Below are 15,433 nucleotides of genomic sequence, written 5' to 3'. Positions count from 1 at the left end.
GCACGTCTAACACCAACATAAGTGTCAAGGCCTCAGTTATGAGGGCTTCCATCGTCATGTGAAGCTGAACCTCTAGTCATGAACATAGGCCAGGGCCTCAGCCGTTCCTTGCCACTCCGAGTCGTAAATGGCATATTAGCAAGTTTACGTTTCTCCTCAGATCATTTAAATTTCTTTTTTGGGGTCTTTTTACTGAACTTTGGCTTTTTGGATTACTATCACATTGGGCATCGGCCTTGGCAGACGGTGTTAAATTAATGGCATTTCATCGTATATGTCATGGCTAGTGGCAGCAGCTTCAGCACTAGGAGGAAGTGGTTCTTGATCTTTCCCTATTTTATCCTCAAAATTTTTGTTCTCCATTATTTTTCTGGAGTCATATAACACAATATGCGGCACAGGAATGGCTGATGGCCAGGACACTACCACTGGTCTGATGTAGCACAACACAACAACACTGTAAGGGACTTGTGGTTGTTGTTATTATTATTATTATTGTTATTATTATTATTATTATACGTCAGCAGTGGACATATAACAGCAGCGTATACCACTGTGACTGCCTGGTCACTGGAATGACTGATGACCAGGACACTACCGTTTTTGTTTTTTTAAACATTACATTTTTATTAAAGGGTTTACACACAAAAATGGGGAACAGAAAAAAGAGAGGTAGGGGAAACACAGGGGAAGTCCAGAATGGTTACCATATACAGATTATAAACAGTTCACAGTCGGATGAATATACAATTGGCTACATTAGGCTTTCAAATACACGTGGAGGAGAAAGCATTGAGAAAAAACAAGGACTAAAATATATTAAACTTAGAAAATACCTGCTAGTATAACCTTCTTGTAGAGGTCAATCTAGGATGGGTGAAGCACAGACACATCAATTGGAGAGCTATAAACTGTCAGTCTACCCTCTCTACTCCTATAGTCGGACCATCCTACCTATTTCAGGTGGATAGAGTTAGCCGAGGAAGAGTATTTAGCCTCTGCTGTTTCGAAAATGAAATGTTTGTGGATTTTATTTTGAATAAACGCTAGGGTAGGAATATTCTCAGACTTCCACAATTGTGCTATAGCGGCTTTAGTGGCTATCAAGATATGTCCCAAGACGTAGCGATCACCTACGGAGAGGTGGTCAACGTATAAATGGAATAGCGCCAGAGCTGGGTCCATGGGGATGTTGAGCCCTAACACTATGCTAGCCATGTATAAAACTTCTCTCCAAAGTGGTTGTATATGAGGGCATGCCCAGAAGATGTGATAGATATCCCCTGTAGAGCCGCATTTTCTCCAACATAATTTAGATTGTGAAGGCCAGATCCTGTGTTGTTTTGCAGGGGTGAAGTAGGCCCTCTGTATAAGCTTGTAGAACATTTCAGAGTGGTTAACACATTTGGAGACTTTAAAACAAGATCTAAAGATACTGTCCCAATCTGCATCAACCAAGGACCTATTCAAATCTCTTTCCCATAAAGTCTGAGCTTTTAATTTTGTCTGTGGGCCATTAGTCAATTGAAATTTTTAATGTGAGGACGATTCCAATCGGCTTATAATATAAGCCGGAAGAGAAGGTTTGTGGAGATGTGAGGGAGTAAATGAGTGTAACCAACTTCTCACCTGCAGGTATTTGAAAAAATCTTGAGTCCGAATCCCAAATCTCTCTTGCAGTTGAGAAAAGGACATCAAGACGTCGCCTATAAATAAATCGCCCACAGTGGAGAGCCCCCTACGAATCCACTCCTCTAGGGAGACATTAGGAATCGATGACATAAGAGCAGATAACGACAGGCAGGGGGCAGGTAAATTAATCTCTTCCGAAGAGAGCACTAGTTTATGCCATGAATCTGGGGTCGTTTTAATAGACTTGCAGGATCCGGCCCTACTCCGAGCAGCAGACAGTGGTAACCAAAACAGGTCAGGAAGAGAAACAGCGTCTAAGCGTGAAGCTTCCAGGATAACCCAAGGTTTTGGATTCGTGGTGTCGAACCAGTCACTAGACTGACTCATCAGGCATGCAGCATGGTATTTTTCTATATCTGGAAAAGCTACCCCTCTAGATAATTTGGGCAAAATTAGAGTTTTGTTTGCAATTTTTGGTCTAGAGCCTCCCCACACATATCTGATCAGTACTTGGTTAAATTTATTATAAAAGAGTCTGGGAAGGGGCCTAGGTATGGCGCGAAACAGGTACATTAATTTCGGCAATAGGACCATTTTGGCAGCAGCAATCCTACCCAACCAAGACACCTCCTGTAGCATCCACTCCCCAGTCAGCTCCGTAAACGCTTTTAATAACGGGGCGTAATTGCACTCAATGAAATTATCTTCTCTGGTTAAATTAATTCCTAGATATCTCAAAGAATAGGACTTCCAGGCATATTTGTACGAGTCCTTCAACCTAGAGACCACGGTCGGAGTTATATTGAGTGGGAGGGCTTCAGTCTTATTTGTATTCAATTTATAAAAGGAAACATCCAAATAACTTTGTAGGACATCATGAAGAGCTGGCAAGGAAGCTTCGGGGTCAGACTATCGTGCGCAAACAAGCTAATTTTGTGGGAAATGTCCCCTCTAATCGAGTCCCAGGATCTAATGCAGGTAGCCAAGGGTTCTATCGCCAATGCAAAAATAAGAGGGGATAGCGGACAACCCTGCCGCGTGCCATTAGAAATATTGAAGGGCGAAGAAAGGCATCCGTTAACAAAGACCCGCGCACTGGGTGTGGAGTAGAGAGCCAGAATAGAGTCTAAGATCCTTCCCGAGAAGCCAAATTTGTCTAGCGTTAATCTCATAAAGTCCCAGTTCAATCTATCGAACGCCTTTTCGGCGTCCAGAGACAAAACCAGGAGGGGTTCTCCACTACAGGCAGAGTGCTCAATAACATTAATCACCCTACGCGTATTATCCGGGGCTTGTCTGTTTAAAACGAAGCCCACTTGATCAGGGTTGATAAGGGATGGGAGAAGGGGACTGATACGGTTAGCAATTAATTTGGCATAGATTTTTAGATCCGTGTTTAATAAAGAAAATGGTCTAAAATTTTGGACTGAGGTAGGGCTTTTTCCCGGTTTGGGAATGGTGATGATTTGAGCTTCCAGCATCTCTTTGGGGAAGTGGCCAGACTCTGAGGCTTCATTAAACACTGTCAAGAGGACCGAGACCAAGTTCTCCTTAAAGGATTTATAGAAACCAGAGGGGTAACCATCAGGTCCCGGGGCCTTATCTGCTGGAAGGGAGTCAATAGCCTTTTCAACTTCGTCTAAAGTCCAAGGGGCACTGAGTGAGCTACATGACTCCAACGACAGCGAGGGGAGAGGAAAGTTACTCAGAAAATTCTGAACATCTATGTCTGTAGGTTGGAAAGTAGAAGAATCCCCCCTTAGGTTGTATAATTTAGAGTAATAGGATGCAAAGACATTAGCAATTTTGTCGGGATCGTAGACTCTCTTACCCCTATCTGAATGGACAATATGGATTTTTTCTTTCGCCCTCTTCCCCCTCAGCTTCCTCGCCAGTAATCTACCAGCTCTGTTGCCATAAACATAACATTTTTGGTTCAGTCTATGTAGGTTGCGTTGGACCTCCGCTAGATAGAAAACATTAACCGCCTCCCTTGCTTCTTCCAATGACTTGAGGAGGGCTTTATCGTGTGGATGCGCCTTGTGGGCGCTCTCCAGGGAAGCGACTGTGAGCTCAGCTTGTTCAAATTTCTTACGATATGCCCTTTTAAGCTTAGCCGCAGTTTGAATCGCCGTCCCCCGTGTTACTGCTTTGAGGGCACACCAGAATGTGAAAATAGATGTCTCTTGGGGAGAGTTCTCAGAGAGATAGTGATCCAAGGTGGTTTGGATCGCCTGCGTGGTCTCCGGCTGAAGAAGACTGAGTTTACCTAAGCGCCAGGGGGCCGGGGCAACCCTTCTACTATTTATGTCCCATTCGATGTATAGTGGGGAGTGATCCGACCAGGACATGGGAAGAATGGAGATTTTACGGATGGACTGTAGAGTCCACTTGTCTGCTAATGCTAAATCTATTCTAGAATAGGATTCGTTCACCGGGGAGAAAAATGTGTAATCTCTGTCCATTGGATGTTTAACGCGACAGAGGTCTAGGAGATCATATTCCGCCAGTAGCTGGCTAAAGCCCTTTGCATTCCTATGGAGCTGACTGGAGAGCGAGGGCCGCTTGCTAGAGTTATCAACTAAGGGGTCCAGAGTCAGGTTAAAGTCCCCCATTAGGAGTAAAGCGCCTTTAGCCAATTGTTGCACCTTAGCGCAAAGTTTCCTGCAAAAAGCTAGTTGCTTGTTGTTGGGAGCGTAGCAAGAAACTAATGTCACCTCCTTATTTTCAAGAGTGCCAACCAAAATTATAATTCTCCCCTCAGGGTCGCAGTATTGCGAAGTGAGGGAAAAAGCGCAGTGCTGAGATATCAAGATTGCCACCCCCGCCTTCTTTGCTGGCCCGTTGGCTAGATAGCAATGGGGAAATCTCCTGTTAGTAAACCTTGGGGGGGCTGATTTAATAAAGTGAGTCTCTTGGACAGCTATGATTTGAGCTTTAAATTTATGGAAATAATTAAGTGCTAATCTCCTCTTGTGTGGGGAATTAAGACCCTTTGCATTTATAGAAACAATGTTAACCATATTGTAAAACTGTCGGGGATTGCATAGCTATCGACAACCAACTGGCCAGTGAAAAGTGTATGTAACGTTTCCGAACAAATAGAAAGGGAAAGGGAAAGAAAGGACAATAGAAATGAAGGTTAACAGAAAGAAGAAACAGAACAATAACCCCTCTCGGGGGCACATGTGGACGCCTAACCATGGCGACTCAGAGTTAAACTATGGGGGGTAGTGGTCAATCTGCCCGCACCCGAACCAAGATTATACAAAATGTAGTTCCTCGGCCCTCCATCTCCGGTCCCCCAACAGCCTCTGGGACCTAAGGAAGCTCGGGTAGAGTTCCCAGCCGACAGAGAAATGCGGGAGGCAGTCGGGGCAGCAGAGACAGGCAGCAAACAGCAAAGCGGCAGAGAGAAGGCGTCACTGAAAAACATGCTAATAACACCCAGCTATCACATAAACACCCTCATCGAACAATTGCCAAGGAACTGGTGCAGCGTAGGAAATATGACATTACAAACTGATCAGAAAACATGGAATCTATGCAAGTGTAGTAAATCAAACAATACTTATAGTTCTGCAACTGAAGAGGCCCAGTCCCGCTGAAGGCCCCGCTCGGGAGAGGTGTGTGTAGAAGAACTTGCAGAGTTCCATGATGCTAGGATCTTTTTACCCTCCTCGACATTCGTTATGACAACAATAGAACCTTCTCGAGAAATAAGTAACTTGGTGGGATATCCCCATCTGTACAGAATGTTCATCTGTACAGAATGTTCTCTTTACGTAGCACTGATGTGATGGGGTAAAGAGAGCGCCGTTTCGCCAAAGTAGCAGGGGACAGGTCTCCGAAAATCTGAAGTGAGCCCAAAGCCTCCGATGCAGTATCCGAGGGTCTAGCAGCTTTCAAGATTGCCTCCTTCACGTGGAAATAGTGTAGCCTCATGAGGACATCGCGGAGGACACCGTCAGGAGCGTTCCTGGCTTTAGGAAGCCTATGGATACGGTCAAGTAGAAAGTCCACTGAGCGGAACGAAGGAAGGAGTTTGCTGAAGAGGTCAACTGCAAAGTCTTTTAAGGCGCTATTAGCGACAGCTTCCGGCACACCACGTAGCTTAATGTTGTTACGTCTTGCTCTGTCCTCAATATCCGAGAGTTTGTCCCTGAGCGCCGTTACCTCATTTTGGAGCAGATCGTGAGAAGATATCAGGTCGACCTTGCCTCTCTGCCAGGAATAGAGAAGAGCTGCTGCTGAAGGAGGAATAGTCCATCAAGGTATCCCTGACTTCTTCCACATAGTTTACACACTTGTTATACCGGGGTATTACACAAGCACAGGGGTGACAGGGCCAGGATAGGGGTAACAGGGCCAGGATAGGGGTAACAGGGCCAGGATAAGGGTGACAGGGCCAGGATAGGGGTAACAGGGCCAGGATAAGGGTGAAAGGGTCATAATAAGGGTGAAAGGGCCAGGATAAGGGTGACAGGGCCAGGATAAGGGTGACAGGGACATGACAGAACACAGGGCATGGGAGAGATTGGTATTAGGGACAGGACAGTGGTGACAGACAGATTTGTCTTACCAGAGTCACTGCTGCTGGCTGCTGCTGTTCCACTCCAACCTGTTAGGATCTGCTGCTGGTGGAGACTTGGCATGGCTGACGGTCTCAGGCTGGAGTCCTGCTTCCTCTGCCCGTTTGCACCCCTCCCCCCCAATCCTCAGACACACTCCGAAGACCTCGCACGGCTGCCGGGCACTGTGGTAAGGGGAGACTGGGAGTGACTGGTTAGCACCCAGGAGACGCTGCGGCTGGAGGGAGGAGGGGCTCATAGCATGCAAGTGGCGCGGACCTCACGGCTGCTGGGCACTGTGGTAAGGGGAGACTGGGAGTGACTGGTTAGCCCCCAGGAGACGCTGCAGCTGAAGGAAGGAGAGGGTCGGAGCCTGCAAGCAGTGCGGACTTCTGCAGCGCTGCCCGCCGGCTAAAGTGTGTGAAGGAGCTGGGCGCACCTCACTGCGGGCGGCAGCGCTGCAGCTAGAGGTGGGGTTGCCGGGGCTGGAGATAACAGAGGCAGTATGGAACCTGCACAGCGGCAGGTGCCCCACAAAACTGCAGCTAAGAAGCGTGGAGTGTGCCAGAAAGTGGCGCTCCTCCGCGCCAGAGAGACCCTGCTGAGTATGCTGATGTGGGGGGGTCAAGCACACAGTGAGCCAGTTGTTATGCACACCAGTGCCTGCAGGAAAGTACTGGTGTCAGAACTGTTATGTACTCCAGTGCCTGCAGGAATGTACTGGTGTTTGAACTGTTATGCAAAACAAATGTACTCACAGACAGACTGGGGAATATGACATAACGTACACAGAAGGTGATAGGGTAACAAAATACACACAAAGTGAACAGAGAAGCCCAGAGGCTAAGGAACTGGGTATCTCCCTTGTATTAGAAATGCTCAGATGGGAAAAGCAAGATGTTGTGTTTTAATACGTAGAGAACCCTAAATGCTGTTGCTAAGGGCAACAGCAAAACCCAAAAGGGTTACCAACGGGTGTGGCAGTAAACTCCTTGGTCAGAGATGGAATGATAGACACAAGGAGAGTCTCCACAATCCTAATTCTCACTTGCAGGGCACAGGTTCAGCTTACTGCCACTAAACTGACCCCTGACACCTAGCACAGTGAGACAGGATTAGACAGGCAAGTCTTAGAATACAGCCGCAAACTTGCTAAGTTCACAGAGTAGTAACAGAACCCCAGCAAGCTAAACGACTGACTCCAGTCTTACTGCTAGGTCTGGATTGGCAGAGTGTAATACCAAATCCCCAGGCCTATTTGCAGTAAGCAACAAACAAATATAAAGCTACACAGTACTGGTTAACTTTCAGGAACTGACTAACCAACAAAGATTCAGCAGCATCTGCTTAACCTGAAAAGAGGCCTTATAAAGCAGGTGCTGTCCACGCCCCACTCAGACCTCACAGACTGTGAGCACAAAAACCAGCACCGGATCCCCTGCCGTGCACAGAGCCTATAACCACTGCACAGCAAAAGACCCGAACCGGAGTATCAGCTGCGCTCAGGTTACTCCGCTAGCACTTGTCTCCCGGTTGCCATGACGACGTGGCAGCACAGGGCAGGAGACCCTAACACCAGTGTCCATCTGTCTGTACGGCATACCCCCTCACACACCCCCATACCTCCCAACTGTCCCGATTTTCGTGGTACAGTCCCATTTTTTGGGTTCTGTCCTGCTCTCCCACAGTTTTAGGGGGCCCCCCGGCTGGAGTAGCTCTGTCCCAGCTCTGAAGCTCCCCCATCCTGCCAGTAACAGCAGCAGCATTGTCCTACAGTCAGCACACGCTGCTGCGTGTTGGCAGGTCTGTGGTGTTGCAGCTTTCTTCTGCCTGTGCGGGTGTGTAGGGGAGCTTGACCACCCCCTCTGGATTTACCCCTAGCTAAGATGCCAAAATCCCATAACAAAAAAAATATCCCGGAATTTGCATAAGGGGCGTGGCCACGTGGGCGCGATTAGGCCACACCCCCAAACCCACAGCAGGCACAGCAATGAGATAGGGCCCTCTGTCTCAAGTGCCCTGGGCCCCCTGGACTCATAATCCGCCCCTGGGGGCATGCCAGCAGCTCACAGAGCACTGGGCATGCCCCCTTACTGACGATAATGGGGCGTGGCTCGCAATTGCGGAGTACTCCCTGAAGCCACACCGCCTTTTAGTTGCCCACACCCCTTTTCACTGCGCATGTGTCCCTCCTTCTGCCTGAAGAAAGCTGGGAGGTATGCACCCCTGCCTGCCTGAAGAAAGCTGGGAGGTAAGCACCCCTGCCTGTGCCATGCCCATACCATCTGCTTCTGCTCCTAGTCTCCTATAGATTTGCCCAGATCTGTGACTCATTTGACTAACTCCGCCCAGTGTTGTGACTCCGCCCAGTGTTAGCAAATGAGGCACAAAGTCACAGATCTGGGCTATTATATAGGAGATATACAGTGGATGAAGTGGAAATTTTTAAGTGGGGGTATGCAAAAGTCAAGGACAAAATTATGCATCTCCAGAAAAGGGGGCGTGGTCACCCAAAAGGGGGCATGGCAGTGTAGTAGAACCCCTTATACTATCTAGTACTTTGGCCCCTTTCACCTTATAGCACACGGTACCAGCCAAATCTCACATTATAGCACACGGTACGAGCCAAAATTCACATTGTAGCACACTGAGGGGTATATTTACTTAAATTTGTATTTTTCCGAATGAGGTTAAAGTTCAAACACGAATGACATCGAAAGTGTAAAACTGCAACTTTTTGAATTTATTACGGCTAATTTACTAAACTGTCGTATTCTGCATTTTCGAATTTTCCGATGTCGATGTCACTCGTATTTTTTGGCAGTGTTTTACGGGAGTGAATTGTAAAACACTGCCGACATTAACACAGTGAATCTCGGCCGGATATGTGAGATCCATGCTGGGCTTCATTGTGCACCTTTCGTTAAAAAAAAGAACATTGTTAAAATTCCCCCCAAAAAATGTGTGGGGTCCCCCCCCCTAAACAAAACCAGCCTCGGGCTCTTTGAGCCGGTCCTGGTTCACAAAATATGTGGAAAAAAATTACCGGGGTTCTTCCATATTTCATAAACCAGCACCGGGCTCTGCGCCTGGTCCTGTTTCCAAAAATACGGGGGACAAAAAGCGTAGGGGTCCCTCGTATTTTTGAAACCAGCACCGGGCTCCACTAGCCAGGTACATAATGCCACAGCCGGTGGACACTTTTATATTGGTCCCTGCGGCCCTGGCATTACATACCCAACTAGTCACCCCTGGCCGGGGTACCCTGGAGGAGTGGGAACCCCTTAAATCAAGGGGTCCCCCCCCTTCAGCCACCCAAGGGCCAGGGGTGAAGCCCGAGGCTGTCCCCCCCAACCAAGGGCGGCGGATGGGGGGCTGATAGCCTTTTGTGATAATGAAAGATAATGAGAATATTGTTTTTAGTAGCAGTACTACAAGTACTACCCAGCAAGCCTCCCCCGCAAGCTGGTACTTGGAGAACCACAAGTACCAGCATGCGGTAGAAAACCGGGCCCGCTGGTACCTGTAGTACTACTACTAAAAAAATACCCCCCAAAAAACTGGACACACACACCGTGAAAGTAACATTTTATTACATACATGCACACCACCATACATACATACTTACCTATGTTCACACGTGGCTCGGTCCTCTTCTCCATGTAGAATCCTAGGGGTACCAGTGACCTACTGGTTAAAACTGATATAAGATCGAATTATGCCACTAGGTCCAGTAGTGCACGGAGGAGGAACATGGGATGTATAAGATGTGCATGTACTACATGCCAGTTCCTAATTGCGGGTGATACATTCTATCATCCAGGAACAGGTCACAAATACAAAATTAGACACACCTTATTATTATTATTATTATTATTATTTCTCTGACGTCCTAAGTGGATGCTGGAACTCCGTAAGGACCATGGGGAATAGCGGCTCCGCAGGAGACTGGGCACAACTAAAGAAAGCTTTAGGACTACCTGGTGTGCACCGGCTCCTCCTCCTATGACCCTCCTCCAGACGTCAGTTAGAATCTTGTGCCCGGCCGAGCTGGATGCACACTAGCAGGCTCTCCTGAGCTCCTAGAAAGAAAGTAATAGTTTAGGTTTTTTATTTTCAGTGAGATCTGCTGGCAACAGACTCACTGCTACGAGGGACTAAGGGGGAAAGAAGCGAACCTACCTGCTTGCAGCTAGCTTGGGCTTCTTAGGCTACTGGACACCATTAGCTCAGAGGGATCGAACACAGGGCCCGACCTCGATCGTCCGGTCCCGGAGCCGCGCTGCCGTCCCCCTTACAGAGCCAGAAGCAAGAAGTTGGTCCGGAAAATCGGCGGCAGAAGACTTCGGTCTTCAACAAGGTAGCGCACAGCACTGCAGCTGTGCGCCATTGCTCCTCATGCAAACCTCACACTCCGGTCACTGAGGGGTGCAGGGCGCTGGGGGGGGGGCGCCCTGAACAGCAATGTAATATACCTTGGCTGGCAAATCTACACCATATATAGTCAGGAAGGCTATATAGGTGCAAAAATACCCCTGCCAGAGATCCAGTAAAAGCGGGAGAAAGTCAGTTGAAATAGGGGCGGGGCTATCTCCCTCAGCACACTGGCGCCATTTTCTCTTCACAGTGCAGCTGAAAGACAGCTCTCCAGGCTCTCCCCTGTAGTTTTCAGGCTTAAAGGGTTAAAAAGAGAGGGGGGGCACTAAATTTAGGCGCAGTATTAGATATATATAAGCAGCTATAGGGGAAAAATCACTCAGTTATAGTGTTAATCCGTGTGTTATATAGATCTCTGGTGTGTGCTGGTATACTCTCCCTCTGTCACCCCAAAGGGCTTTTGTGGGGTCCTGTCCTCAGTCAGAGCATTTCCAGTGTGTGTGCGGTGTGTCGGTATGGCTGTGTCGACATGTTTGATGAGGAGGCTTATGTGGAGGCGGAGCAGGTGCCGATAAATGTGATGTCACCCCCTGCAGGGCCGACACCTGAATGGATGGTAATGTGGAAGGAATTACGTGACAGTGTCGACTCTTTACATAAGAGATTTGACGACATAATAGATGTGGGACAGCCGGCTTCTCAGCTCGTGCCTGCCCATGCGTCTCAAAAGCCATCAGGGGCTCTAAAACGCCCGCTACCTCAGATGGCAGACACAGACGTCGACACGGATACCGACTCCAGTGTCGACGACGAGGAGACTACTGTACATTCCAATAGAGCCACCCGTTATATGATTGCGGCAATGAAAAATGTCTTGCACATTTCTGATGTTACCCCAGGTACCACAAAAAAGGGTATAATGTTTGGGTAGAAAAAAGTACCAGTGGTTTTTCCCCCATCTGATAAATTAAATGAAGTGTGTGAAGAAGCGTGGGCTAATGGCGTACCCTTTCCCGCCAGAGGACAGGTTACGCTGGGAGACACCCCCTAGGGTGGATAAAGCGCTCACACGACTATCAAAGAAGGTGGCACTGCCGTCTCCGGACACGGCCGCCCTCAAGGAACCTGCCGATAGAAAGCAGGAGGCTATCCTGAAGTCTGTATATACACACCCAGGCATTATACTGAGACCAGCTATTGCTTCAGCATGGATGTGCAGTGCTGCAGCTGCGTGGTCAGATTCCCTGTCAGAAAATATTGATACCTTAGACAGGGACACTATATTGCTAACCATAGAGCATATAAAAGAGGCGGTAAACTTCACACGTCAGATGCATACGCACACCTCTCAAGCACACTTATCCTAATAAATAAAGACACAACAACGGTAATTGGCGTGAAAGGGGTCAGCTTTTTATTCTGACTGATAGGGAGGCCTATTAATACTAAAACTAAGAATGCAGACTTCCCTCTCTAACTAAGGTGGCGGGGAGAAGAACGGTTAAGCATGATAAACCACGTAATAAGGGTAATCCAAAATTATATGACGAAATAGAGCAATAAACATGTGTGTGAGGGGGCCTTCTGCCCCAGATGTTCCGGGATCGGCCTCCTGCCTCCATCCCGAGCAATAAAAACATATGTGTGTGAGAGGCCATCTGCCCCAGATGTTCCGGGATCAGCCTCCTGCCTCCATCCCGAGCAATAAAAACATATGTGTGAGGGGGCCTTCTGCCCCAGATGTTTCGTGATCGGCCTGCTGCCTCCATCCCGAGCAATAAAAACATATGTGTGAGGGGGCCTTCTGCCCCAGATGTTCCGGGATCAGCCTCCTGCCTCCATCCCGAGCAATAAAAACATATGTGTGAGGGGGGCCTTCTGCCCCAGATGTTCCGGGATCAGCCTCCTGCCTCCATCCCGAGCAATAAAAACATATGTGTGAGGGGGCCTTCTGCCCCAGATGTTCCGGGATCGGCCTCCTGCCTCCATCCCGAGCAATAAAAACATATGTGTGAGGGGGCCTTCTGCCCCAGATGTTCCGGGATCGGCCTGCTGCCTCCATCCCGAGCAATAAAAACATATGTGTGAGAGGCCTTCTGCCCCAGATGTTCCGGGATCAGCCTCCTGCCTCCATCCCGAGCAATAAAAACATATGTGTGAGGGGGCCTTCTGCCCCAGATGTTCCGGGATCGGCCTCCTGCCTCCATCCCGAGCAATAAAAACATATGTGTGAGGGGGCCTTCTGCCCCAGATGTTCCGGGATCAGCCTCCTGCCTCCATCCCGAGCAATAAAAACATATGTGTGAGGGGGCCTTCTGCCCCAGATGTTCCGGGATCGGCCTGCTGCCTCCATCCCGAGCAATAAAAACATATGTGTGAGGGGGCCTTCTGCCCCAGATGTTCCGGGATCGGCCTGCTGCCTCCATCCCGAGCAATAAAAACATATGTGTGAGGGGGCCTTCTGCCCCAGATGTTCCGGGATCGGCCTGCTGCCTCCATCCCGAGCAATAAAAACATATGTGTGAGGGGGCCTTCTGCCCCAGATGTTCCGGGATCGGCCTGCTGCCTCCATCCCGAGCAATAAAAACATATGTGTGAGGGGGCCTTCTGCCCCAGATGTTCCGGGATCGGCCTGCTGCCTCCATCCCGAGCAATAAAAACATATGTGTAAGGGGGGCCTTCTGCCCCAGATGTTCTGGGATCGGCCTCCTGCCTCCATCCCGAGCAATAAAATCATATGTGTGTGAGGGGGCCTTCTGCCCCAGATGTTCCGGGATCGGCCTGCTGCCTCCATCCCGAGCAATAAAACATATGTGTGAGGGGGGCCTTCTGCCCCAGATGTTCCGGGATCGGCCTGCTGCCTCCATCCCGAGCAATAAAAACATATGTGTGAGGGGGCCTTCTGCCCCAGATGTTCCGGGATCGGCCTCCTGCCTCCATCCCAGACATCGGAATTCCAAAATCCAAGGCTAGGGGTCGACCTTCTGCCACTACCCCTGCCCACCAACAGTTGTAGGGACGGAGGTACGCTCCGCCCCTATGGGGTAAAAATTTGGGCCTCTGGCCCCGATATCCACACATGTCTATGGTCTATCATATGGGCCACCAGGTACGGTGGTGCCCATAAATTAATACTAAGACTATAATAATACCTAAAAGTTCACCCGAAGTTACTAACAATAAAGTCCTTAAGTTAAACTAAAATAACCGTTCAGAAACCGGCCAACTGCCAGGTTACCAACCTGCCACCGCCACCTGAACCGAAAAAACCCACTCACTAATCAAAGCATAACACGAAGAAAACTAAACTCAACCCAAACTAAATAAAACAGAACACAAAGCTACGGCCGACAAGCCATATAAAGCGTGGGTCTAGCCGCCTTCCTGCAAAAGAAGGGTGTGACTGAGGGTAATAAATGAAAATGGTATAGAGAAAATGGGTAACCTAACCTAAACTCAATTCAAAATAAATAGAACAGAACACAAAGCAACGGCCGACAAGCCATATAAAGCGTAGGTCTAACCGCCTTCCTGCAAAAGAATGGTATGACTGAGGGTAGTAAATGAAATATGTTATGGAGAAAATGGGTAACCTAACCTGCATCCCTAACAGAGGGGGGGTTAAGGGGGGGGTCGCCCAATTTGACTTGAGGCAAAAACGCAAAACTTCGTCAGCCGACAAAAGCCGTAATTAAAACCAACGATAAAACAAAAATTCCTCAAGGCCCCCGCAATCGCAAAGTGCAACTGCGACGAGCGGCTAGTCCTCAAAGGGGCGCACTGGGAGGAAAAGGCCTGATATAGCGTCTGACTGCACCTGACCTCCACCTACCCAGTGCCCGAACGTCAACTTCAGACCAACCCGCCGCAGCGGCTGCTAACGCAGCGCCGATGCGGAAAGAGTGAGTCCCATAGTCGGCCGGAGATAGACCCAGGTATCAAAGACAACGTCCCAAAACTGACTGGAATTGATATCTGGTAAACGGGGAACCGTCACAATAGACGAGACATCCGGTGGGCGTTGGAGGCCGTACGGACGAATAAGCCCGGGCTGCGGCGAACGGACAAAATGCCCCGCGCACGATCCTGACCCATTCGAACCCACAGCCCCCCAGCTGGCTGCGTCAGTCTTGGAGCGCTCAATCCGACACCACGAACCATCGGGACATACGACGATGTGCGCCGCCAGCATGGGCGAGGCAAAAGTCCGGGAGACGGACACCAGCTCATCCATCCTGAACGCACCGTGGAAGGCCATCGTAAAGGCAGCCGCGAAGAGGCGAACCATGTATCCCCGTATGGTATCCACGTATCCTAGTATCGTGAGCGCTGAATCTTACACCCCAAACCGTCGGGACGTACGTCGATGACTTTTATGTACTGAAAGGAAGGTCAATTAAATCTAAACTGGGATGAAAAAAGCCCCACTCTAACGAAGGGACGGTTGACCTATTAATCACCCATAGCAGAAAGCGGAGAGCAAATGAAAATAAAATATCTCAAAAGTGTAATTGAAATAATAACCTAAATGTTGGAGGGCCTTCTGCCCCCGATATTCCGGGATTGGCCTTCTGCCACCATCCCTGAGGGCCTGCTGCCCGGATGTTCAGGGATCGGCCTTCTGCCACCATCCCAGACATCCCGAATCCCATGCAAATATGGGCCATCTGCCTTGTGAGGGGTCTTACCGCTATGGCCCCTCTCGAGAAGGTAACGAATCCACCGCTCCCAAGCGGGCAGATAATCCGTGCAAGTTGCAGGAGCCAAAGACCTGTGGGCTAAATCCTCCAATCCGCACACAGAAGCAGGACAGAAGTCCCCTTGGATTAGAGTTGCAGGAGCCAACTGCCTAA

Source organism: Pseudophryne corroboree, chromosome 8, assembly GCF_028390025.1.
Source record: "Pseudophryne corroboree isolate aPseCor3 chromosome 8, aPseCor3.hap2, whole genome shotgun sequence".
In the NCBI taxonomy this organism is placed as follows: domain Eukaryota; kingdom Metazoa; phylum Chordata; class Amphibia; order Anura; family Myobatrachidae; genus Pseudophryne; species Pseudophryne corroboree.
The sequence above is the reverse complement of the archived record's forward strand: the minus strand, read 5'-3'. Positions refer to the sequence as shown.